The sequence below is a fragment of the Leucoraja erinacea genome, chromosome 6 (assembly GCF_028641065.1).
Source record: "Leucoraja erinacea ecotype New England chromosome 6, Leri_hhj_1, whole genome shotgun sequence".
NCBI lineage: Eukaryota > Metazoa > Chordata > Chondrichthyes > Rajiformes > Rajidae > Leucoraja > Leucoraja erinaceus.
Window position 1 is genome coordinate 69,564,668 of NC_073382.1, and position 24,951 is coordinate 69,589,618.

Genomic DNA, 24,951 nt, shown 5'->3' on the forward strand with positions numbered 1-24,951 from the left:
TCAAGTGAAGTTTCATATGATTGGAGGGAGGCTATCATTGTACTATTACTTTGGAAGGGCAATGCAATACTAAAGGCTGGTGAGCCTGATGTAAGTGCTGGGAAAGTTGTCAGAGGGAATCCATCAGTGGTCCTTATTTGGACCACAGAGAGAGAGAGAGAGTAGTCCGTATTTGGAATGAGCTGCCAGAGGAAGCTTTAGGAAGGAATACATTTATGATTTTCAAAAGACATTTGGACATATGGATAGGAAGGGTTTGATGGACCAAATACGACTAGCCCAGAATACCAACTTGGTCAACAAGGAGAAGGTGGACTGAAGGGCTTGTTTCCTTGCTGTGTAGCACAATTACTCTAATAACTAACAGGAATTTAGTTTAGTGTCACATGTACCGAGGTACTGTGAAACGTTATTTGTTGCGTGCTATCCAGTAAGTGGAAAGATTATACATTATTACGATCAAGCTGTCCACAATGTACCAATGCGGGATGAAGGAAATTAAATGTAGTGCAAGATAAAGTCCAGTAAAGTCCTATTAAAGATGCTCCGAGGGCCTCCAACGAGGTAGATATTAGGTCAGGACCACTGTTGTAGGAAGGAATTGCAGTTGCTGGTTTAATCCGAAGGTAAAGACAAAATGCTGGAGTAACTCAGCAGGATAGACAGCATCTCTGGGGATAAGGAATGGGTGATATTTCAGACTGAGGGATCGGCCAATCACCACTCAGTCTGAAAAAGGGTCTCGACCCGAAACGTCACCTATTCCTTCTATCCAGAGGTCAAGACCGCTCTCTAGTTGGTGTTAGGATAACTGATGATTTTATCTGCAGAAGAGCTGACCCATAAAGAAAAAGGGACATATGCTTAAATTATTCCAATAATCTCTGCTTGTATTCTTCCTTTTCACATCCTATATCAATAGGTCTATCCAAATAGAAATTTCTGTTGTTTGACATTAAGGTGGCGCAGCGGTAGAGTTGCTGCCTTACAGCGAATGTAGCGCCAGAGACCTGGGTTCGATCCTGACTATGGGTACTGGTGCTGTCTGTACGGAGTTTGTACGTTCTTCCCGTGATCTGTGTGGGTTTTCTCCGAGATCTTCAGTTTCCTCCCACACTCTAAAGATGTACAGGCTTATAGGTTAATTGGCTTGGTAAATGTAAATAAAAATTGTTCCTAGTGGGTGTAGGATGGTGTTAATGTGTGGGGATCGCTGGTCGGCGTGGACCCGGTGAGCGAAAGGGCCTGTTTCCGCGCTGTATCTCTAAACTAAACTATATCTCTACACATAAGAGGGCAATTCAAAAGAATGACGAATCACCGTTTCACTTTCTTAGCATCTGATGGCTGGGCCACGTAACTCGCAGCTTATGGCTGCGCGTTGAAAATGCTGCGCAGTGGGCCGCGAGGAGCAAAGGCATCAGCTTGCGTCAGTTAGATTTTAAAAAGATCAAAATTGGTGAACAATTTTAGTAAAAAAACTTAGGAAATAATGAATCAAATTTACAGATGAGGGGATTTTTTAAATCATGAGATAAATCTCTACTGGAATATGTAAAAATGCCACCGTTATCGCGTCGGGTTTTCGAGGAGATGTGAATCAAAGAAAAAGTTCAAGTAAACAAGCAAACATCACCACAGGCGAACATCCAAGATCAGAGTTTGATAAGTTATATGATGCATTTACAAATTGGTTACTTTGTCTGCATTCACAGCCTCATCATTAGCATTAAAATGGCACTATTTAAATATAGTTTTAAAGTCTGTATGTAACTATATATTAACACATGCATCTATTAACACTGGGCATTTCCAGTCTGAATCAAGCAGCAAGTATTTCTAGTGTCTCAGATCACATTGTAATTCAATTTTATGAATCACCTATTAAATTTCAAAAGTGTTGACCAAACATAATGACGAGTAATTACTGAGATTGTGCATTAATCACAGACAATACACAGCTCAATTACTTCACATAATTACCTTCACCTCATCTGCCATTTAATCTTGGTATTATATGCATTTATTTATCTAATATGTAATGTATGCATTGTCATATTTTCCTAAAGGGCAGGAATTGAAAAACAATAAGTGAATTATTCTCAAATCCTACAGTATTTTGATTGTACAATCAAACTCACCAGTTTATGTTGATGCCATCATAATATAAAGTGCACAATTTGTCCTCCTTTTTCAATAAAAAACATGTGGTATGTATCTCTCTCCACTCTCTGACAATGTTCTACAAGCTGCAGAGCCTGCTTAATAATGCGTTAATCATTAATACCAGAGTAATGGCCACAAGCACTTGCTCAAAACAGAATAAACTGCTTGGAGACTAGTAAAGGCAGTCATTGTGGTTTTGTATTCACGATGCTTAGCTTAGGCTGCCCGTGCACCTTTTTAAACCCATTAGTGCTTGTATGGGCATAACCATTTTGTTCAACCCCCAATGTCTTTATCACAATTAGTCTTAAGGATTTTAACAGGATAAGAGTGCAGTCTGGGAAATATTCAGCCAGACAGAGCACTCAGAGCATCTGCTCCAAAAACAATGCCAACTTTACTACGTTAGCATTGACACAGAAACATGGCAGACAAAAAAACCTGCTTCAAAGTCAAGTTGGATACTGTGCCATGCATCATGCAACAACAGGGGATGTATTTTCTTGCCCCTGTTATGAAATTACGCAACATGGTTCTCTCAATAAGTCCTGAAAAAAATAGGATGGAAACTTTGCTCCAAGCTCAATGCGCTACAAGGCAGAGGACTGATTGTTGTCCCTAGTATATGTAGGATAATGTTAATATACGGTATCGTTGGTCGATGAGGACTCGATAGGCCAAAAGGCCTGTCTCTGTGCTGTATCTCTAGACTAAAACTAAACTAAAGTGCATTTGTATGGTATCAAACGAACTGAACTGCCCCTCTAATGCCAAGGCTAAAGCACCTGCTAATAATCATGTTTTTGGTTTAATATAGTATAGCGTCTCAGAAAAATTGCACAAGGATTGCAAACACTTTGAACCGTGCTTCAATGCCCTCAGGCGGTAGGCAAATGGAGCAAAAAAGGAACATTTTAGCCATGTACAAACTATTTTCAGACTGCCTTTTACCGTTCTTTTTCAGATCTCTCAGAAATTAATTTAATTTTCCTCGTGCAAATACTAACTTGAAGTTTAAAAGTTGTAAAATCCAGTCCATCTAGCGTTGCATTTGCTGGTGAGCTGGAGAAGCTCCAAAACAACTGGACATCTGGCAGAAAATTTAGTATAAACACGTTTACATTTTGGCACCGTTTCCAGCACCCAAGTCCAACACATTAACAGCTCCTGTACTGTATTGTTCAGTTTCAAGGACTTCAGTAACTCAAAAGAACTCCATCAAGGCCCAAACTTCCCTTCCCTGCTTGATTTTTTTTCCTGTCTCTGCAGACATTTGTTTCAAGCAGCTTTTGGTGAGGGAGTCTGGAGGAGATGAGACACCTGGCTGATTTAGTGCAATATCGGTAGATGACAGCTTCTAAAAGCTTTTCCAAGTAGTTGGGATAGTTTACTCCTGTAATGCTTTATTTTCCTCTTAAAACATTGACAGTGCCTTGACATAGCAAGTTAAATCAACACCACAGATTTTTCACTCATCTTGTAGTTGAAGGATGATAATAAAAATGTAGGATTTTTAATGAAGAGTTCCAATCAATTAACTGCAGGGATAAGTAAAAAATTGACCTTGGGTTATAAATCCACCCTTAACTTCAAGGTAACAAACCACAAGGACAGTATTATACAAACATTAAAGTTGGTTGCCCCAGTGAAATCATTTTTACTGAACAAAAGTAGTGCAATTAAAATATAGTACAAAGGATCAACTCAAAAGAAAAAAACAAGATTATAATGGTCATCTACCTGTCACCTGATAACGGAAGGAGTGCGAAAATATTTTATTGGACCAATGAATGCAACATAAAAATAAAGATATTTTGTGTGACTTACTTGCAGAATCTTACTTTATATACTTTTGTGTTATTTCTTAAATTATCTAATTACTAAAAGTCTTATCTTGACCGCTTTTGGCCCACTGTGCTGCGATTTCCGAGAGAACGCCGTCACCTACGGCCGTCATTTTTGGCCACTTCGCTCAGAGCCCACGTCTGCCTTCCTGGACCAGAGGATTTTTCCCATCAATGACAAATCAGAGAGATAATAATGTTTAAAAAAAATTATCTCCCCCCTCTCAGCACCCCCTCTCTCTCAGCCCCTCTCTCCTCCCCTCCCCTCACTCTCTCTCCTCCCCTCCTCCCTCACCTTTCCCCCCTCACCCACCATCCCTCTTCTCCTCCCCCCTCTCCCTCTTGCCCCTCTCTGTCTCTGCCTCTCTCTCTGTCTCTGCCCCTTCTCTCTCTGCCCTCACTCTCTACCCCAGCCCCCTCCCCCCCTCTCTAGATGTGACTGCAAGTTGGGGGCTATGCGTCAGTAGATAGGGTGGTTATGGGGTAAAAGGAGCAAATTAATAATATTAATATAATATCAAGGGGGGTAATTAGCGTGTGTGCGGGGGGGGGGGAGGAGAATAGTTAGTGTGTGTGACGCGGCATGCCGCCTCCCCCCCCCCCCCCCCCCCAAACTGCATTTTTGGGGGAACAGACCCAACGGGTATGCACTTGTGTATATATATACATATATACACACACACACACTGTTTATTTATTTATTGTGTAAACTACATAAATGATCATGTTGCCATTGCATTCTCCAACTTAAGTTCATTGGACCTTTCTCTGACCATAGACCTTACAGAGTGGACAGAGCAAGGTAAACCAGAGCAGCATCTTGTGCAAAAGAAATGTGTAGGAAGGAACTGCAGATGCTGGTTTAACCCAAAGATAGACACAAAACGCTGGAGTAACAGTGGGACAGGCAGCACCTCTGGAGTGAAGGAATGGGTGACATTTCAAGTCGAGACCCTTCTGTAGACTGGTGAAGTTAGAGTAGGTAAGTGGAGTGAAAAAAAATGAGACGGTTGATGTCGCAATCTGAATATCACAATGTCGCAATCTGAAGATGGGTCTCGATTCAGAGTTTTACTCACAATCATACGGCATGGAAAGGCCCTTCGTCTAAACTCATTTCTGCCAACCAAGATGCTGTATTCAAGCTTATCCATTTGCCTGCACCCAGCTCAAATCCCTCTAAACTTGTCCTATCTATGTACCCGTCCAAATGTATTTGAAATGTTGTTCTTGTACCTGCTTCAACTATTTCATCAGGCAACTCATATATTAGTCTTAAGATCATATAAAACTGCAGTATCATCCATATTCGCCCTGACCAAGGTGCTTGCCAGCCAATCATGGATACGTTTGAAGCAAAACCATCAGGTTAACCAAACTTGCTATTTTATAGCAGGTTTAGTACTTCAATGGATGTGTGATAAATTTACGGTTTTATGTTGCAAGTATTCTTGATCCAATAGGCCATAGGCAGATTGCTCCGATATAGGGGCAGTCACTTGCATCAGTTCATCATTCTTTAAAAATACAAGGATCTGCAGATCAGCAGGAAATCTTGTCAAGCATATTGACAAGACAAAAATAACCAAAATTATACTGGTTCTTTAAACAAGATTATTCCTAGTGCAACTAAAGCATCCAATGTTTGGAGATAATATGCAGTGAAATTGTAAAGGCTGTTCTGCTCCATATTCAGAGATGGTGTGAATGCTGTTTGATAGTTAGCAAGGACCTGGTGGGCCAAAACCTTTTTCCATGGTCTATAACTAACATTTACAAATTTGCACGCATTTATCTGTGCCTTAATATCAAATCCTTCTGAAAGCAAAACTGTTCTGTAACTGCAATATTTTAACAACATTTCTGAACACCACCCTGCTCATGCATTGGTGAATTAATGAAGCACTTTCAATGTTATCAACGAGATGAAAAGTACTTCAGCAGTGAATATCCTGAGTGGAACTCACGTGCTCCATTACAACTCATCAAATACATTGATTAATGCAGGTATCAGAGGTTATGGGGAGAAGGCAAGAGAATGGGTTTAGGAAGGAGAGATAGATCAGCCATGATTGAATGGCAGAGTAGACTTGATGGGCCGAATGGCCTAATTCTGCTCCTATCACCAATGACCTTATGGCCCAAATGATAAACAAGCCAATAAAACAGAATTTAATCAGAGCAACTGCAAACTGTGCAAAGAGAAGTTGCCACAAAATAATCTGCCTGCAGAGAAAGAAAACACCTACAGTTATACAACAAATGTCATGCCCTTGAGATATCCCAAAGCATATTACAGTCAATGCATCACAGTACTTCAAAAATGAAATGTCATTCCAATACAGAAAACAATGCAGCCAATCTGTACATATCAAGGGCCCCACAAACAATAATGTGTTAATGACCAATTAATCAGTTTGAGTGATTTAGATGTGATAATTAGCAGGCCAAAAATTCCCTGCTATTCTTTGAAATTGTAACATACAATTTTTCACTTGAGAGCTGATTAACTAAGGTTTGGAACAACCAACAATGAGGAGGAACTCCCTCTGTGCCTCACTGATGGATCAGCCTGGATGAAATTATTGATTCTCTGTAGGAAGCTTTGAATCAGTTAACCACTGAGCCACAACTGACAAAGTGCTGGCTGTTTCTATCGTGTAACACTGAACATAGGAAATAACATGGGATGTAGATGATTCACCCAGTCAGTCAGTCAGTTAAAACTCATATCCTGTGCTTGAATCCAATGGCCTCAACCGATCCATTTCTTTAATTTCCTCCCACCAAGACATTGCACTCCTCCTCATGTGGCGCTTTGATTATTCCAGATTTTCATACCTTCACACTCTTAACTCTGCATGCCTTTTGTAAACCTCTCTTAAATGTACTTCCAAATCTGGCTGAGCATCAAATATTTGTGCAGTGGTATTCATCAAGCCCTTTGGGAGATTACGCTTTATGTTTGCTGTTTTGCAGTTCCACTTGCTAAAATCCAGTTTAAAATAGCAGCATTTTGCACAAGTACCTTCGTCACAATCCATATAAAAGATGCCATGCATCTGACTCGGCCAACTGTGGCACGCGAATAGTAGAAATCAATTTTCTCAGGCTAAAGATATACTTCATAATTTTGTATTTCTTCCAGTTTCATCATAATGTCAGAAATAAAATGGAGAGGTATATTTGGGTCGAAAATTAAAACCCATCCTAAACTCTGGTGGCGCAACAGTAGAGTTGCTGCCTTACAGCGCCAGAGACCCGGGTTTGATCCTGACTACGGGTGCTGTTTGTACATTCTCCCCGTAACCTGCATGGATTTTCTCCAGGTGCTCAGGTTTTCCCCCACACTCCAAAAACATACAGGTTTGTAGGTTAATTGGCTTCGGTAAAATTTGCAAATTGTCCCTAGTATGTAAGATAGTGCTAGTGTATAGGGATTGCTGGTCGGCCCGGGCTCGGCCTGTTTCCGCTTTGTATCTCCAAACTAAACCAAACCACACCAAACCCAACTCAACTTGATCGAAATCCAACCCAGCCCACACCTGTGGCCTTGTAATTCTGAGACCTGAGCGCTACACCTAGTCAGGAGCTGTTGGAGAAATGGGTCTCAGATGGCAGGGCTACTTCCCCAGTCTCACAGGTTTCAACGGCATCGCCATGGCAATTGCCTCAGGGTGACAATGAAAAAAAATTGCCATACTGAAAACCTGAAATGAAACACAAAATGGGTCTGATGGGTCTCCAATGTGGAACATAACCACACAATGGTGCACCTCGCAGAGCCAATGTTTCCAGGAGCTGTTCACCCTGGTTCAATCCTGACCTCGGGTGCTGACTGTGTGCAGTTTACATCGTCTCCCTGTGACCACATGGGGTTCCTCCAGATGTTCTGGTCTCCTCCCATGTTCCACCAAGTCATGTAGGTGGGTGGATTGAATGACCACTGTAAACTCTCGCTAGTGTGTTGGGGGGTTGAGGTGGATGATGCGGAGAGTACAATATAGGATTAATGGCGCATTAGTGTAAATAGAAGATAGACACAAAAAGCTGAAGTAACTCAACAGGACAGGCAGCATCTATGGAGAGAAGGAATGGGTGATGTTCCGGGTCGAGAACCTTCTTCAGGGTCACCTATTCCATCTCCCCAGTGATGCTGCCTGTCCCGCTGAGTTCAGCTTTTTATGTCTATGTTCAGTTTAAACAAGCATCTGCAGTTCCTTCCTACACATTAGTGTAAATAGGTTGTTGATGGCAGCACAGACTCAATGGGCCTATTTCCTGCTTCCTTTTTCCATAGATGTTGTCTGGCCTGCTGAATACTTTCAACATTTTCTGTTTTATAGTTTGTGTAGGGCCTCTGCCCACAGGCTGTTGCCCTTACCCATCTTCCCTTCCTGCAGAAGGGAGTTGAGGCCAGCAGAAGGTAGTTGAGGCCAGTTCATTGGCTATATTTAAGAGGGAGTTAGATGTGGCCCTTGTGGCTAAAGGGATCAGGGGGTATGGAGAGAAGGCAGGAACAGGATACTGAGTTGGATGATCAGCCATGATCATATTGAATGGCGGTGCAGGCTCGAAGGGCCGAATGGCCTTCTCCTGCACCTATTTTCTATGTTTCTATGTTTTCCCAGTTCTGGTCCTTGCCATAAGTCTGGCAAAATAACAGAAAATGCCTGAAACACCCAACAGGTCAGGCAGCATCTGCGGCAAGAGAAGCAGTTAATGTCTCTGCTGGAATTAAAGTTCTGCTTCTCATAGAAGGTCTTTGACTGAAAATGTTGAACTCTGCTTCTCAGTCCCTTTGTGCAAGAGTTCCCCACCATAGATACAGCATTAACACCCAACTAGCAATGGCATCAAACAACAGAATATATAAAAGCACCTCCCACTCCCCACACTCTCCCCGGTCCAATCTGACCCGAGTCCAAGATGATATTAGTTAGTTTTAATGCTAACCCAATCCAAACCTGACAGATACACTCAGGCCCTCTTGGGCTTGGGTTCAGTAGCTAGGCCCAAGTAGTACGCATCCTGCCAAGCAGAATCTGTGGAAATAAAAGGAAATTGGAGGCAGGACCAGTGGATGACAGTGAATACTTTTGAATAGACAGTGATCTGGCATGCAAGACCTTCAAGGGTGGCAGAAGCAAAGGGTTTAGATAATACACAATGGAAAATTCATAGATTTGCTACAAAAGACAGGGAAATGAATCTAACCAAATAAAGAGCTGGCACAATGGGTGAAAATTGTTCACTCCATGCTGCATCCTTCTGTCATTTTATGACTTACATACGTACAAAGCACGAGAACTTCAAATAGTTAGCTACAGATCAAGTTTCCCCAAACATAATAGAATAGAAAAAGGAAATCCTGCACAATGTAAGATTTATACCATGTCTATGATTTTATTTGTTTACATTAACAGCACAGAACAGGTGTTGAATTTTCTAAACTAATAGCATTCTTTGCTGAGAAATCATTCTTGTTCTTTTCACTCTTTCACAATGTAAGCGTGTTTATTTGCTGAGGTCTATTATTACCATTTAATCTATACAAATAAGAACAAACAATCCAGTTTAATATGTTTTAGTTTTTTTTTAAATAACTGCACAGTGGATCCAACTTATCTTTAGATGTTGGACTCCCGGGGAATTCGTTGGCATATTTTCTAAACCAACACAAGGTTGATGGAAAATGTTTTCATCTACTTCTTGGTGTTTAAATCAAGTAAAGGTGAGGCATTGCAATTTGGGAAGTCAAATTAAGGACTTGCACCTTGAACACCAGGACCGTGGGAAATTTATTATGCAGAGCAATCTAGGAGTCCCCTGACGTGGCATCACATGTAGATAGGGTGATGAAGAAGGCTTTGACACTTTGGTCTTTATCAGTCTGGAACTGAATATTGATGTTGGCACATTATATCACAGTTGGACTAGATGTTGGTGAGGCTGCACTTGGTGTATTGCATGTAGTTGTCCTTGGTTGTCCTTCCATCGGAAATTTCTCATTAAGCTGGAAAGAGTGCAGAAAACATTTACAAGGATGGTACCAGCACTCAAGGGACTGGGTTACAGGGAGACATAGGGAGATTGGGACATTATTCCTTATAGGGCAGGAGACCAAGGGGAAATCTTACAGAGGTGTAAAAAAAATCAGGAGGGTCATAGAGTGAACGTACAGTAGTTTTACCAGGGTAGAAGAATCAAGAACTAAAGGGTATTGGTTTAAGAGGGGGGAGGGAGGGGTGGAGATTTAATTGGAACCGAAGGGGCATTTTATCCCATTTTACTCTCCATCGTTAGTTGGTGCTGGGTGCATGAATAATCTACCAAAGGAAGTGGTTAAAATTGTTTGGACAGATACATGGGCAAACAGGAATAATTTAGATGGGACATCTTGATCTGCATGGACAAGCTGAGGCAAACTAAGGGCCTGTCCCACCAGCATGCGATTGCATGCGTCTAGCGCGACCAAAAGTGATCGCTTGAGGCGTACGGCCTCGCGGGGCCAGTCCCAATTCGAACCGTGGAGGCGTATGGAGTTGTGCGGGGCTGGTCCCGACATCATACTGACCAATCAGCTGGGCAGGAGGCGGGCCGACTGAATTTGGACGTCGCGGTGACGTCATCATGTTGTCGGGACCAGCCCCGCACAACTCCATACGCCTCCGCCGATCGAAGTGGAACCGGCCCCGCGAGGCCGTATGCCTCACGCGACCACGTTTGGTCGCACTAGACGCATGCAATCGCATGCTGGTGGGACAGGCCCTTGATTTTCATGTTGTATGACTCTATTCTTGGACAGGAAATCTCAATTTGTGGGGAAACTGCTAGAATCAGTTATTAAAGATGGGATAGCAGCACATTTGGAAAGTGGTGAATTCATTGGACAAAGTCAGCATGGATTTATGAAGGGTAAATCATGTCTGACGAATCTTATAAAATTTTTCGAGGATGTAACTAGTAGAGTGGATAAGGGAGAACCAGTGTATGTGTTATATCTGGACTTTCAGAAGGCTTTCCCACATAAGAGATTAGTATACAAACTTAAAGCACACGGTATTGGGGGTTCAGTATTGATGTGGATAGAGAACTGGCTGGCAGACAGGTAGCAAAGAGTAGGAGTAAACGGGTCCTTTTCACAATGGCAGGCAGTGACTAGTGGGGTACCGCAAGGCTCAGTTCTGGGACCCCAGCTATTTACGATATATATTAATGATTTGGAGGAGGGAATTGAATGCAACATCTCCAAGTTTGCGGATGACACGAAGCTGGGGGGCAGTGTTAGCTGTGAGGAGGATGCTAGGAGGCTGCAAGGTGACTTGCATAGGCTGGGTGAGTGGGCAAATGCATGGCAGATGCAGTATAATGTGGATAAATGTGAGGTTATCCACTTTGGTGCAAAAACAGGAAAGTAGATTATTATCTGAATGGTGGCCGATTAGGAAAGGGGAAGATGCAACGAGACCTGGGTGTCATGGTACACCAGTCATTGAAAGTAGGCATGCAGGTGCAGCAGGCAGTGAAGAAGGCGGATGGTATGTTAGCATTCATAGCAAAAGCATTTGAGTATAGGAGCAGGGAGGTTCTACTGCAGTTGTACAGGGTCTTGGTGAGACCACACCTGGAGTATTGCGTACAGTTTTGGTCTCCTAATCTGAGGAAAGACATTCTTGCCATAGAGGGAGTGCAGAGAAGGTTCACCAGACTGATTCCTGGGTTGTCAGGACTTTCATATGAAGAAAGACTGGATAGACTTGGTTTGTACTCGCTAGAATTTAGAAGATTGAGGGGGGATCTTATAGAAACGTACAAAATTCTTAAGGGGTTGGACAGGCTGAATCTCTGGAATTCTCTCCCGCAGAAGGTAGTTGAGGCCAGTTCATTGGCTATATTTAAGAGGGAGTTAGATGTGGCCCTTGTGGCTAAAGGGATCAGGGGGTATGGGGAGAAGGCAGGTACAGGATACTGAGTTGGATGATCAGCCATGATCATATTGAATGGCGGTGCAGGCTCGAAGGGCCGAATGGCCTACTCCTGCACCTATTTTCTATGTTTCTAATTTATTTTAAGTAATCTTTGTGCTCCTCACCAGCTCCAAAGTATCACAAAAGTTTATGATGCGAGAAAGGCACATGCAAGGAAACCCTCCACCAACATGGAATATCTGGCTGCTAAAAGAGTCAGAATATCAAAATCAAAAGCATTCATACTTAATAAAATGGATACGTATTTGCAGCCTGAGGAGTAATTAAACTCTGATCGACCTTATTCGTCACAGCTGCATCAAACAATTAAACTCTGATTGACCTTATTCATCACAACTGTCTCACAAAACAATTAAGCACTGATCACAGCTCTCAAAATTCTCCATCAAACAATTAAATTCTGACTACACTCAACCTGTTCACATGATCATTGGACTTTGTAACCTTAAAAGGATACTGCTGTACTTGAAAACGAGGACAAAGCACGGCGCTTGATAGTATATCTGTCCTAAATCAGTACGTCATTTAACTTACTTTCAGCCATGCCCTTAATATCAACAGATTCAAGTGCAACAGTACAAGAATGCTCATGTCAATGTATGTAACCATCTCACAAAAGACCAAGAGTAATCTTCAGATAGTCAAGGACTCTATTCCTTGCAGTGCAGGAGGAATGAGGGGCAATCTTATAGAAGTGTATAAAATCGTGAGAGGAATAGATCGGGGAGATGCACAGTCTCTTGCCCAGAGTAGAGGAATCAATAAACCAGAGGACATAGATTTAAGGTGAGGGGGGAAAGATTTGATAGGATCCTGAGGGGTAACTTTTTTACACAATAGGTGGTGGGTAAATTGAATGAGCTGCCTGAGGATCTCTTAATAATAGCAGAGTCAGGGGATATGGGGAGAAGGCAGGAACGGGTTACTGATTGGGGATGACCAGCCATGATCACATTGAATGGCGGTGCTGGCTCGAAGGGCCACATAGCCTACTCCTGCACCTATTGTCTATTGTCTCTTGAGGAGGTAGTTGAGGCAGGTACTCTTGCAAATTAAAAAGATTTAGCAGGTAGTCAGGGGATATGGGGAACGAAGGCAAATAGTATGGAAGCGTTGGTCGGTGTGACTGATGGGGGAAGGGCCCGTGATCAGCCACTATGAGAAAAAGCAAGTCACACATAACTGGTGCAAAAAAATCTGAAGTTCTTTCTGTTCTTTTCATAACTCCATTATACATTTGAGTCGCTGCATTTATCGTGAATGTTAGGTAGATAGTCTATCATTATTAGGTTGTAACTGCACTTTTGCCAATGTTGGCACGACACCACATGGGAGTGGGATTACAATGTAACAAGCTTACATGGGAAATTTTCATTATAAACGTGGATTTGTGCATTAAAAATGAAAAAAAAATCAAATTAAATTCCTTCACACAAGAGCAGGAATATAACTTTTTTTTCCATTATTAAGTGCTGATCCTTCCAAGTAGTTCCAATGCTGGCATCTGCAGAAAAACACTCAAACATATTCTTTTTGCAAAATAGCTAAATGAAAAGAAGCAGAAAACTAACCAAGAATGTATTCAAAAGATCATCAAGCAAATGTCTAATAACCTGTTCATCAGTAGTCAGGGGGTGGATTTTACTGGAACAGCTAGTCCACAGCTCATCACAGCTTCAATCGGATATGGAGACAAACACTAAATGCTGCTGGAGGAAGTGAGTACAGCTGGCTGTGAAATTGGGCCACGTTTCGGCACTTTGGATGGAGATTGGCTTGGAATTTCATCTGTGAATTGTGAACATCTGTTTTTTCAGTGCTACTTCAACTATTTGGCAAATTAAAAAGCTTGGTACCACATGTGTTGAGCATGTACGCTGTAGGTATTCAGGAAAGATCACTGATATTGCTAACTTTGTGCCAGCCCTGCCAAATGGTGTATTAATCCAGAAAGTGCCGACAAAAGAAACAGTCTTTGCAATAGGAAACAAAACATCACAACAATCTCGAGCAGCTCAGTGGGTCAGGCAGCGTCAATTGAGAAAAGGAATGGGTGACATTTCGAGTCGAGACCCTTCTTCAGACTGACCCGAAACGTCACCTAATCCTGGTCTCTGGAGATGCTGCCTGACCCGCTGAGTTACTCCAGTTTATCTTCAGTGGGGAAAGGAGATTTGGATGATCTCAAAATTTACGCAGGATGGGAGGGTATTGAAAGGGAATGTGCAAGTGAAAAAGGTATAGATGGGGGTTTTGTCAGTGACTAGCATCTGCAGCTCCTTCCTACACACTACAATCTACTTTGTCAGGGATTTATCAGCAGCCTGGTATGTTTAAATGTTTTCATGGAGGGTAAAAGAAAAGCTGACCAGTGCCTTGTCTGTGCAGCAAATTAGAGCTTTGGTGGTGATGTTGACCAGACATCCAGCTTGACTAGGAGGTTGAAGTGAGTGCCTGAAGACAAGGACACACACTGAACAGGTGGGAGATGGGACGGTAGAATAAGGTGGGCTTTATTTAAACTCTTGAAAGTCTATGGAACGCCAATCAGAAATGCAGTGTGAAGAGCTAGGCTGAAGTAAGGCTCATTAAAAAGACTGCAATTCATCAGACAAAGCTTCAGCCACATAATTGTGACTGCCCCACTGCTCAAGTCAAGAGTATTTAAATGTCAAATGTACCAAAACAGAACTATTACATTGTTACTTGCAGCAGCACGACTGGTTTGTAAACGCAGTACTAAATAGATAACACGGCAAATAAACAAAAAAAAAGTTCAATAAATAAAAAAAGCAACATTGTGCAAAACAAAAGAAACCCATTGAAATTAAGACAGTTTGAAGTTTAACACAAAATGCTGGAGTAACTCAGCAGCACAGGCAGCATCTCTGGAGAGAAGGAATGGGTAACAGGTTCACACCTTACCCTTCCATATCTCTATGTCTCCCTCTCCCCTGACTCTCAATCTGAAGACTGGTCTCGACCCGAAACGTTACCCATACTTCGGTTTAAACCAGCATGTGCAGTTTCTTCCTACGCAGTTCAGAGTTTAGTTGGATATACTGAAGATAGGTCCTCCACCTGAAGCTTGGATACTACCTGACATGTTAAGTATCTCCAGCATCACTTGGTTTATTTCACATTTCCAGTACTTGCAAAGATTTTGCTTTACAATATCTTGGAGTTCCCTTTCAAATACACTTGTAGAAGGAAGAACACCTTGAGGACTGTAGAAGTTCATGAATCAGCATCTCGCCAGACAACAAGGCTCAAATTAACCTTGTCAGAATTGCCAACGTTGCAAAATTTGAAATGATGACAGCAAAAATGCATAGATGTTATATAATCTCTAAAGCTACGGTGGCATAAAAACAGAAACATGTCCTTTGGCCCCCTGGTCCACACTATCCATCGAGCACCCATTTACATGAATTGTGCACTTGTTTTATTTACCGAACTACTAACGGAGTTAAGGGGTAGGGAGAGAAGGCAGGAACGGGGTACTGATTGTGGATGATCAGCCATGATCACATTGAATGGCGGTGCTGGCTCGAAGGGCCGAAGGAGGTGGGTAGTACTAGTCTGCAAAGGTTTGGAGCATGGGAGGAGTATCGAAAGGAAACTAATGTTCACAGAGAGATCTACCAACTCCATACAGAAAGTAGCAGAGGTTTTGATTAAATCTGGGTTACCCCAACTCTACTAGCTGCACCACTGTGCTACCTCAGTGCGTTTTTTTTGCAAGTTATCTATTGGAATGTATTGGGTTCATCATATTTCACCTACTGGAGTTCATTCGAAATGGTAAGCAATCTCAAGGAAGAGATATTTATTCCCTGCTGTTTTTTTCTGGTCTTCCAAGCCTGACCTCCCATCAGGGTTAAAGGTTGAGGACCCGAGGAACAGACAATCCATAAAACTTCTCTCTGCAATAGTAATTAGTCTCTTGTGATCTCAGGATATTTCTATTTAGATCACTTTCTGATAGGGAGCAATTGATCCCTCAAGAGAACAGGCCAGGCTTAACGCAGCAACAACATGCCTGCCAAACTTCATATTATACTCCAAATCAGAGTTGAGCAGTTATCAGTGTCATTAGAGACCAGCTTGTAATATAGACTGGCCCATAGGAACAAGTTGAACAAGCGGAGGGTCATAATTACAAATCGCTCCACTTGTAGAGGGGAGTAAAGCTGCAAATAGGCCATTACCCTTCACAGAGAATCTTTTCTGATGACCCTTGTAAGGTGAGCCTCACTGTATTCGCAGGAAAGTCCCAGGTCCCTGTCTCTTACACAACTTTATTAATTGCAACAGAGGTCAGTTCAAAAGCAGAAAGAAATGAAAGGCAACATAAAGCAGGATGACTTTTCTCTTCAAATTATTAAAAAAATATTTTTTATGGAGGAGGTTGACCTACACATGAGAATCCAAAAAGATAGATTTGAAGCTTGTAAATGCCAAGAACCTTGTTGCATTTAAGGCATTCTAATATATGAATTCTGATCCAACTAAATTCAACTAAAATCGAAACAAGCTGGGTATTTTGACAACACATCACACCCATCCTTCAAGCAAAAAGTGCTTAACTGGGCCATCATTAGCTATCCTCCAGAATATAGGCCTCTGCACTTCAGAGTGATGTGCACTTCCAGGATTTATGGTTGAAATAAATGAAACACATTTTTCCCCACTTTGTTTCCATGTAAATATTCAGAGCATAACATTCTAAAATTCCACGAGGGAAGTAAAATTCCACGAAGGAAGCTTCTCATGATTGCGGATGACACAACCCTGATTGGACTGATCCAGGATGGGGAGGAATCTGCCTACAGACAGGAAGTGTCACAGCTAGCGTCCTGGTGCCGTTGCAACAACCTAGAGCTCAATGCTCTTAAGACAGTGGAATTGTAACTGTCACTTTATATCATGTTGTTACTTGTGGTTGGAGCACCAAGGCAAATTCCTTGTATGTGAATACTTGGCCAATAAACTTACTTACTTACTTAAAGAACTTAGAACAGTACAGCACAAGAACAGGCCCTTTGGCCCACAATGTCTGTGCTGAACATGATGCTAAGATTATCACATCTACCTACACATAACCCATATCCCTTCATTCTCTGCATTTCGATGTGCCTATTCAAAAACCTTTAAATGCCACTAACATATAAGGCTTCCATTTATATTGGGGTCTTTCACTGCCTCAGGTTATCTCAAAATGTTTTGCAACCAACTGTCTACCATTAAAGTTTAGTGACTGTTGTCATATACAACAAAGCAAATTTATTTTTTATAAAACAATCTGGATTTAAAATTCGATTTCCTCAGTAAATAAGATAATACCTTAGCCTAACACTCAGAGAATGTAAGGGAGCATGAGGGGGTGAGCGAGATGGGTTGGTAAGGGTAGGGGCAACATTTTGGGAAACGTGAAGATACCCCTTCAAGAGTTATGTAAACATGGCACTATTCACAGCAATAATACCAATTTAGGCCAAATGACCTAGTAATCCTTTCCAGAGGTCAGTGCACGGGACCTTTAACCTCCTCGCCACAATAGAAGGGCTGAGCAGTGCATTAACCCGTATAAGTTTTATAGCCCTTCCCAAGAACAATTTTCATTCCCGCATAGAGCGCTGTCTACTATTCAGATGAACAGATAAAATCCCCAATTAATATTTGAAACTGCGTTTTCCGCATCAAAGCAAAATATTTGTTCCCGTTGTTCAAATCTCCAAACCCCAGCAGTTTTTCCAGACCAATTTCACCTAAATCCATCAGCGCATATTGCAAGTGTCATCCTGCAAGTATTGGCACATACTCATAAGGTGTTTGAGCTCAAATGCAATTGTACCCGAATGACCAAAGGATTCAGATGCATAATTTGATTAAAACCATTTGAGATTAAAATTGCTGAACACGGTTCATAAAAATACTGTCCGTGAATAAAATGCAAGTTTATAGTCATACTGTCCATTAATTACATTAATTGGCAAATTACTTATTTGTTAATCAGGGGCTTCTCTGTTCTTCAACAGTTTGCTGCTCACAGAAGGAAAAGGTGCTGGGACTGCACATTTTTACTAATTGCTGCAACACCAACAATGACTCTCTGCCGTTAATGTGATAAAGTGTCCTCAGTGTAACCAGCGCCACCCGTCTACTAGCATACAAGTGCAAAGAAGGTCCTTCTTAGGAAAACAAAAGAGCCATTCATCCACAAACTTCTGCCATTCACTCTAACACAATCTGGCTAATTACCTACTGCTGAAATTCAGGATAGAGAGAGCTTTCATTGCACATGCAGCATAAGGAGACAAGAGGCTGGTTAATAATTCTGGTATCTATGAATTTGCTTACATCCATGGCTACATCCCACACATGTAAATATATTTTTGAAAACTTTTAGAATGAATAAGGCTTTTTACTGCAATTCAGCTACCCTAGGAAGTCCATGTTGAGTACTTAAAAACAAGTCAGTAAAAACTCTTCACCCTTGCAAAGCAGTGATACGCCACAAAATAACCGATAAACAAGAAAGGTCAGAAAATTCAAAATAAAATTTTATTTTGAAATATTAACTCAATAGTATTATTGGATGCATGTAATTTACGGCAACATAGGCGTTTAGTGTGCACAATTAGGGCACATGGTATTGGGGGTAGAGTGCTGACATGGATAGAGAATTGGTTGGCAGACAGGCACCAAAGAGTAGGGATTAACGGGTCCATTTCAGAATGGCAGGCGGTGACTAGTGTTGTACCGCAAGGCTCGGTGCTGGGACCGCAGCTATTTACAATATACATCAATGATTTAGATGAAGGGATTCAAAGTAACATTAGCAAATTTGTAGATGACACAAAGCTGGGTGGCAGTGTGAACTGTGAGGAGGATACTATGAGAATGCAGGGTGACTTGGACAAGTTGGGTGAGTGGGCAGATGCATGGCAGATGAAGTTTAATGTGGATAAATGTGAAGTTATCCACTTTGGTAGCAAAAACAGGAAGGCAGTCTATTATCTAAATGGGGTCAAGTTGGGAAAAGGGGTAGTACAACGGGATCTGGGGGTCCTTGTTCATCAGTCAATGAAAGTAACCATGCAGGTACAGCAGGCAGTGAAGAAAGCAAATGGCATGTTGGCATTCATAACAAGAGGAGTTCAGATTCAGATTCAATTTTAATTGTCATTGTCAGTGTACAGTACAGAGACAACGAAATGCATTTAGCATCTCCCTTGAAGAGCGACATAGCAAACGATTTGAATAAAAAAAATAATAAGTGTCCGGGGGGGGGGGGAGAGCAGTCCTTGGCGATGCTGAGCGCCCTCCGCAGACAGCGCTTGCTTTGGACAGACTCAATGGAGGGGAGCGTGGAACCGGTGATGCGTTGGGCAATTTTCACCACTCTCTGCAATGCCTTCCGGTCGGAGACAGAGCAGTTGCCATACCATACTGTGATGCAGTTGGTAAGGATGCTCTCGATGGTGCAGCGGTAGAAGTTCACCAGGATCTGAGGAGACAGATGGACCTTCTTCAGTCTCCTCAGGAAGAAGAGACGCTGATGAGCCTTCTTGATCAGAGTAGAGGTATTGTGGGTCCAAGAGAGGTCATCGGAGATGTTGACTCCCAGGAACCTGAAGCTAGAAACACGTTCCACCTCCGTCCCGTTAATGTGGATGGGGGTGTGCGTGCCGCCTCTGGACTTCCTGAAGTCTACAATGAGCTCCTTGGTCTTCTTGGAGTTAAGGGCCAGGTTGTTGTCAGCGCACCATGCTGCTAAGTGCTGGACCTCCTCCCTGTAGGCCAGCTCATCGTTGTTGCTGATGAGGCCAATCACCGTTGTATCATCTGCATACTTGATGATGGAGTTGAGTATAGGAGCAAAGAGGTCCTTCTGCAGTTGTACGGAGCCCTAGTGAGACCACACCTGGAGGATTGTGTGCAGTTTTGGTCTCCAAATTTGAGGAAGGACATTCTTGCAAATGAGGGAGTGCAGCGTAGGTTTACAAGGTTAATTCCCGGGATGGCAGGACTGTCATATGCTGAGAGAATGGAGTGGTTGGGCTTGTATACTCTGGAATTTAGCAGGATTAGAGGGGATCTTATTGAAACATAAGATTATTAAGGGTTTAAGAGGCAGGGAACATGTTCCCGATGTTGGGGGAGTCAGGAACAGTTTACGAATAAGGGGTAAGGCATTTAGAACGGAGATGAGGAAACACCTTTTCACACAGAGAGTTGTGGGTCTGTGGAATTCTCTGCCTCAGAGGGCAGTGGAGGCTGGTTCTCTGGATACTTTCAAGAGAGAGCTTGATAGGGCTCTTAAAGATAGCGGAGTCAGGGGATATGGGGAGAAGGCAGGAATGGGGTACTGATTGTGGATGATCAGCCATGATCATATTGAATGGCGGTGCTGGCTCGAAGGGCCGAATGCACCTTTTGTCTATTGTCTATTGTCTATCTCTCCACCCTTTCCACTGCCCATCATTTTCACAGGAATTAAACCAGAATATATTGAAAATGCTTGTCAGAGAAATCAACATTTCTGTCCCAGGACCTTAATCAGAACTGGGTGTTTGTCAGTTTTGAAGAACGGTCCCAGACCTCAAATATTAGCTGTTTCTCCTTCCACATAAGCTGTCTGACCTGTTGAGTTTTTACAGATATTTCTGGTTTTAGTTTAGATTAGTTTAGAGATACACCGATAAAACAGGCCCTTCGGCCCACTGAGTCCATGCCGATCACTAACACTATCTTACACACACTAGGGAAAATTCACAAGTATACAAAGCCTATTAACCTACAAACATGTACGTCTTCGGAGTGTGGGAGGAAACTGGATATCCTGGCGAAAACCCACGCAGGTCACTGGGAGAACATACAAACTCCGTACAAACAAGCACCCATAGTCAAGATCAAACCTGGATCTCTGGTGCTGTAAGGCAGCAACTCTACCAGTATGCCACCGTGTTGCCTGCATATTTCAGATTTCCAGAATCTGCATTAATCTTTTATTGTCATTTTCACAGTTATTCCATGGTCCTGCACTGTCAAGTAGGGCAAGCATGAACTAGGAATTTTCCACTATCAGCACCACCTAAGAAGAAAGGACAATTCTACCCAGAAATGGAATATCACATTTCTGTGTGACATTAACCTGAGCCAGAACAACAGTGAAGTGACGAGAGGCTGCCTCAGATTTGAACTCAGATTTGGTTCATGGGCAAGTGCTCACCTATTGTAATTTCCCTCGCTTCATGTAATCAGTTTGAAAAGCGTGGTAAGAGCTGAGTTCGGGCAATGTCCCTTCCAACTAGTTATGTTGTGAAATGAGCCAGTCAGAGGAAAATATTTCAAGTTCGTTCAAAGGCACGAAAAGCAAAATGAACATTTATTTTAAACATTTAAGGCTAATAAGGAGACCATGCCTAGAACGAGTCGGAGCAGTAAGAGTGGCAAGTGTACATTGATTGCACCTACTGCCAGGGAAACCAAACCACTGGACCATCCTAAAACCAGTGGCTTGGATTAGATGACAGTTACTGGTTTGTTCAGGGACTGACTCTTACGACATAATCAGTAACTAAGACCCAACATTCGTATATTAACACTGAAACCTACAACACACAAAATTAAGTGATGTGCCTAGGTGGGGGATAATGGATAAAAGGGCAGAATCTATATATCCAAATGTTGTCACAAAAATGTCACAGTGCAATAACACATGCATAGGGAGCCAAATTGTCACAGCATGACCCCAGGTTAAGAAGGTCCACATAAGTTAAACTGCACTTTTATATAGGTTCACAGAACTCAGACCCTGCAAAGTTTGTTTCAATCTTATTAAATGTCTTGAAACTCATGTCAAGCTCTGTGTTTTCCGTACTCTGTTTAAATCAATGGCAGTTTCACCGAGCAAAATTGAAATCAGACTGCGTTTGTTTTATTAAGTTGAAACATGTTAACCGTACACAGGCAGAAGAAAGGAAGATCGCAAGGAAATGAGGGACCAGGTTACATTAACTGTTGTATTCAAATCTTACTGAATCACAATCAAAAAGCAAAATACTGATAAAAATATTTATCTATGTTAATAAATTTATACAGTTCCTGTGTGTTACACACTCGCAATTGTTATATTTTTGTCACACATTTTCAATCAATCTTCATGTCCATATTTAGAATATAAACGTGCATCTGATTCGTCAATGTTTGCATTAATTAAAAAAAAAAGATTTTCTAAACTGCCATTTTCCCCTCAATAACTGAAATTTCCATTATACATATTTGTTGAACATTTGTTCAACCTTAACTTTCTTTTAAATGTGTATTTCACAATAATATGACTGCTTGTGTAATCTGTATTTGTTTTGAGGGTTTTAATGGCTTCATCAAAGATTTGACATGAAGTCTTCAGTTTCTATATGTTCACTCAGTACTGTAACCTTGTGATCTGAACTTTGATCAGGCAGGCTGAGCATAGATATTGGCTCAATATTTCCAGAAAGCACCACTTAGCTCTAGTAAGGAACATTTTCCACAGCTTTTCTCAGCTGTGCGTTCAAAATATCTTCAAGAAAGTAACAGAAAGAAAATGTAAATTGTTTCAATGGAGTATAATACACTGCGGTTCTTGTGGAAAAAGAGGAAGTGAGTTAGTAAAAATAACAATGTTTTTATGACCATTGCTGCATTGTTTTGAGTTTGAAGACAGTGTTTAAAAACAGATTTATCATGAGTAAATAAAGCAAAATAGACTATGATTAGAGACAGAAAATGCTGGAAAGACTTGTAATAGATCTCGTTATACCTACGACTATGAAGTTGGCTATTTCACCCAAAGGGTGGTGGGTGTATAGAACAAGCTGCCAAAGGAGGTAGTTGAGGCTGGGCCTATCCAATGTTTAAGAAACAGTTAGACAGGTACATGGATAGGACAGGTTTGCAAGGATATGGACCAAATGCGGGCAGGTGGGACTAGTGTAGTTGGGACATGTTGGCCAATGTGGGCAAGTTGGGCCGAAGGGCCTGTTTCCACACTGCATACGCTATGACCCAATTCAGTTTACTGAATCTATGCCGGCCAATGGTGTGCCACACACTTATTTCCGTGTCACCCATTCCCTCCCACAGACCCATCAATTCCCCACCAACTCTTCTGTTGCCCATGCCTGTAGTGGATGCATTTAACAGTGGCCAGATGAACAACCAGTACGTATTTGTAATGTGTTAGGAAACAACAAGAGCACCTGAGGAAACCCACACTGTCACAGAGTGTGCAAATTCCATAGTGTCCGCATCAGAATCGAACAAAGGTTGCTCAGCCTGTGTCGAGGCAGCACTAACCGCAGGGCCACACTACAGCCCACAAAGTTAGCTTGGCAATGGAGAGTGAAGGAGCGATAGATAGGAAGGTGAATGGTTGAGGGAATCTGATGAGAGAAAAAAAATAGTTGATGCTGCTCAAGACCATATCTTTTCCAGAATGCAACACAAAATAAGCCCATCTTTGCAGATGCTTACGTGCTGGTCAGTCCACACAATACCAGAAGAATGGGAAGCAAGTTAAGGCCAAGTGATAGTAAAGATACATAGAATCAGAAGAGGTAACACCAACATAAGTACTAATTTTCTCCAATGTTGTTTAACTCTACAGAAGGTTGACTGGTATTGGTATGGATTTATTATTGTCATGTGTAACAAGATAGAGTTTAAAACATGCGTTTGCATGCTATACAAATTAAATCTGATAATATGGTACATTAATATAATCAAGCTTTTCACAAGTAGATGAGGTAAAAAGTAATGAGAAAAATATCAGAGTGCAGAAAGTAATTTTCAGCATTGTAGGCTTACAATGTTTGCAACAAGATAGGAATGAAGATTGGGACTACACCCTAGATCATGGGGGAAATGTTCAGAAGTCTGATAATAGAAGCTATTCCCAAATCCAGTGGTACATTCTTTTGAGCTTCTGCATCTACTGCCTGATGGGGGCGGGAAGAAGAGGGAATGACCGAGGTGAAAAATCCTTGATTATATTGGCTGTTTTCCTGAAGCAGCGAGAAGTGTGGATGGAGTCAGTGGTGGAGAGTCTGGCCTGTGTGTTGGACTGGGCTACATACACAACTCTCTGCAATTCCTCGTGGTCCTGGGCAGAGCTGTTCCCAAACTAAGCTCTGATGCAACCCAATAAAGTGCTTTCTACAGGGCAAAATAACTTAAGCTGAAGATTTTTGGTTTTATAAGGCCAATTAACATACTCCATACAAGACAGTCTCATGGTCATCTCAGTAGGCAGCGCTGTTTGTTGACAAAGCTGACCTTTTAATTTCAAACAAACTACTGCTTACAATGTTCAGTAAGGGCCTGTCCCACGAGCATGCGATTCCATGCGGCAAGCGCGACCTAACTTCGAACGCCGGAGCCGTATGAAGTTGTGCGGAGCTGGTCCCGACTGACCGTGTTCAAAAATTCCGCGCGGCAACGGCCTGCCGGCCTGCAGCCGCTTCGACGCCGTGCGCACCGCCTCGGCGGGCGTGCGCAGCATCTCGACGCAGTATGCAGCGTCTTAACTCCGCACGCAGCATCTTGACGCCGTACTTCACGCGCGAACTTCCCGCGGACTTCGCTCGAACTTCACGTCACTCACTCGACCTCCGTGCGGCCCCCGCTTCCGGTTTGGTCGCGCTTGCCGCATGCAGGTCGCATGCTCGTGGGACAGGCCCTTTAGAATAGGTTTTCTAAAGATTTATTCAGAATCAGAATCAGAATCACACTTTATTCACCAAGTATGTTTTGCAACAAACCAGGTATTTCATTCTTATTTGAAATTAATGCTTACTTAATCCACATAATTTTACGACTCCCGAATAATCCCTAACAGTAAACCCAATGGAACCTATATACAAGTATTTGCAGTACCTGTCATTTTAATTTGGCACTTT

At 42.1% G+C, this 24,951-nt stretch overlaps 1 protein-coding gene across 2 annotated transcripts in view; it reads right to left on the reverse strand.

The window, feature by feature from the left end:
- Positions 1 to 24,951, reverse strand: part of zmp:0000001236 (mastermind-like protein 2) — a 366,940-nt gene that overhangs the window by 179,568 nt on the left and 162,421 nt on the right. Inside the window, exon 2 of one of the 2 annotated variants that reach the window (XM_055637326.1) lies at positions 8,967 to 9,055. The exons of the other annotated variant lie outside the window; for it this stretch is intronic. The gene's annotated coding sequence lies outside the window, so the exon portion shown is untranslated. The remainder of the gene's footprint in view (positions 1 to 8,966; positions 9,056 to 24,951) is intronic. 2 annotated transcript variants of the gene reach the window in all.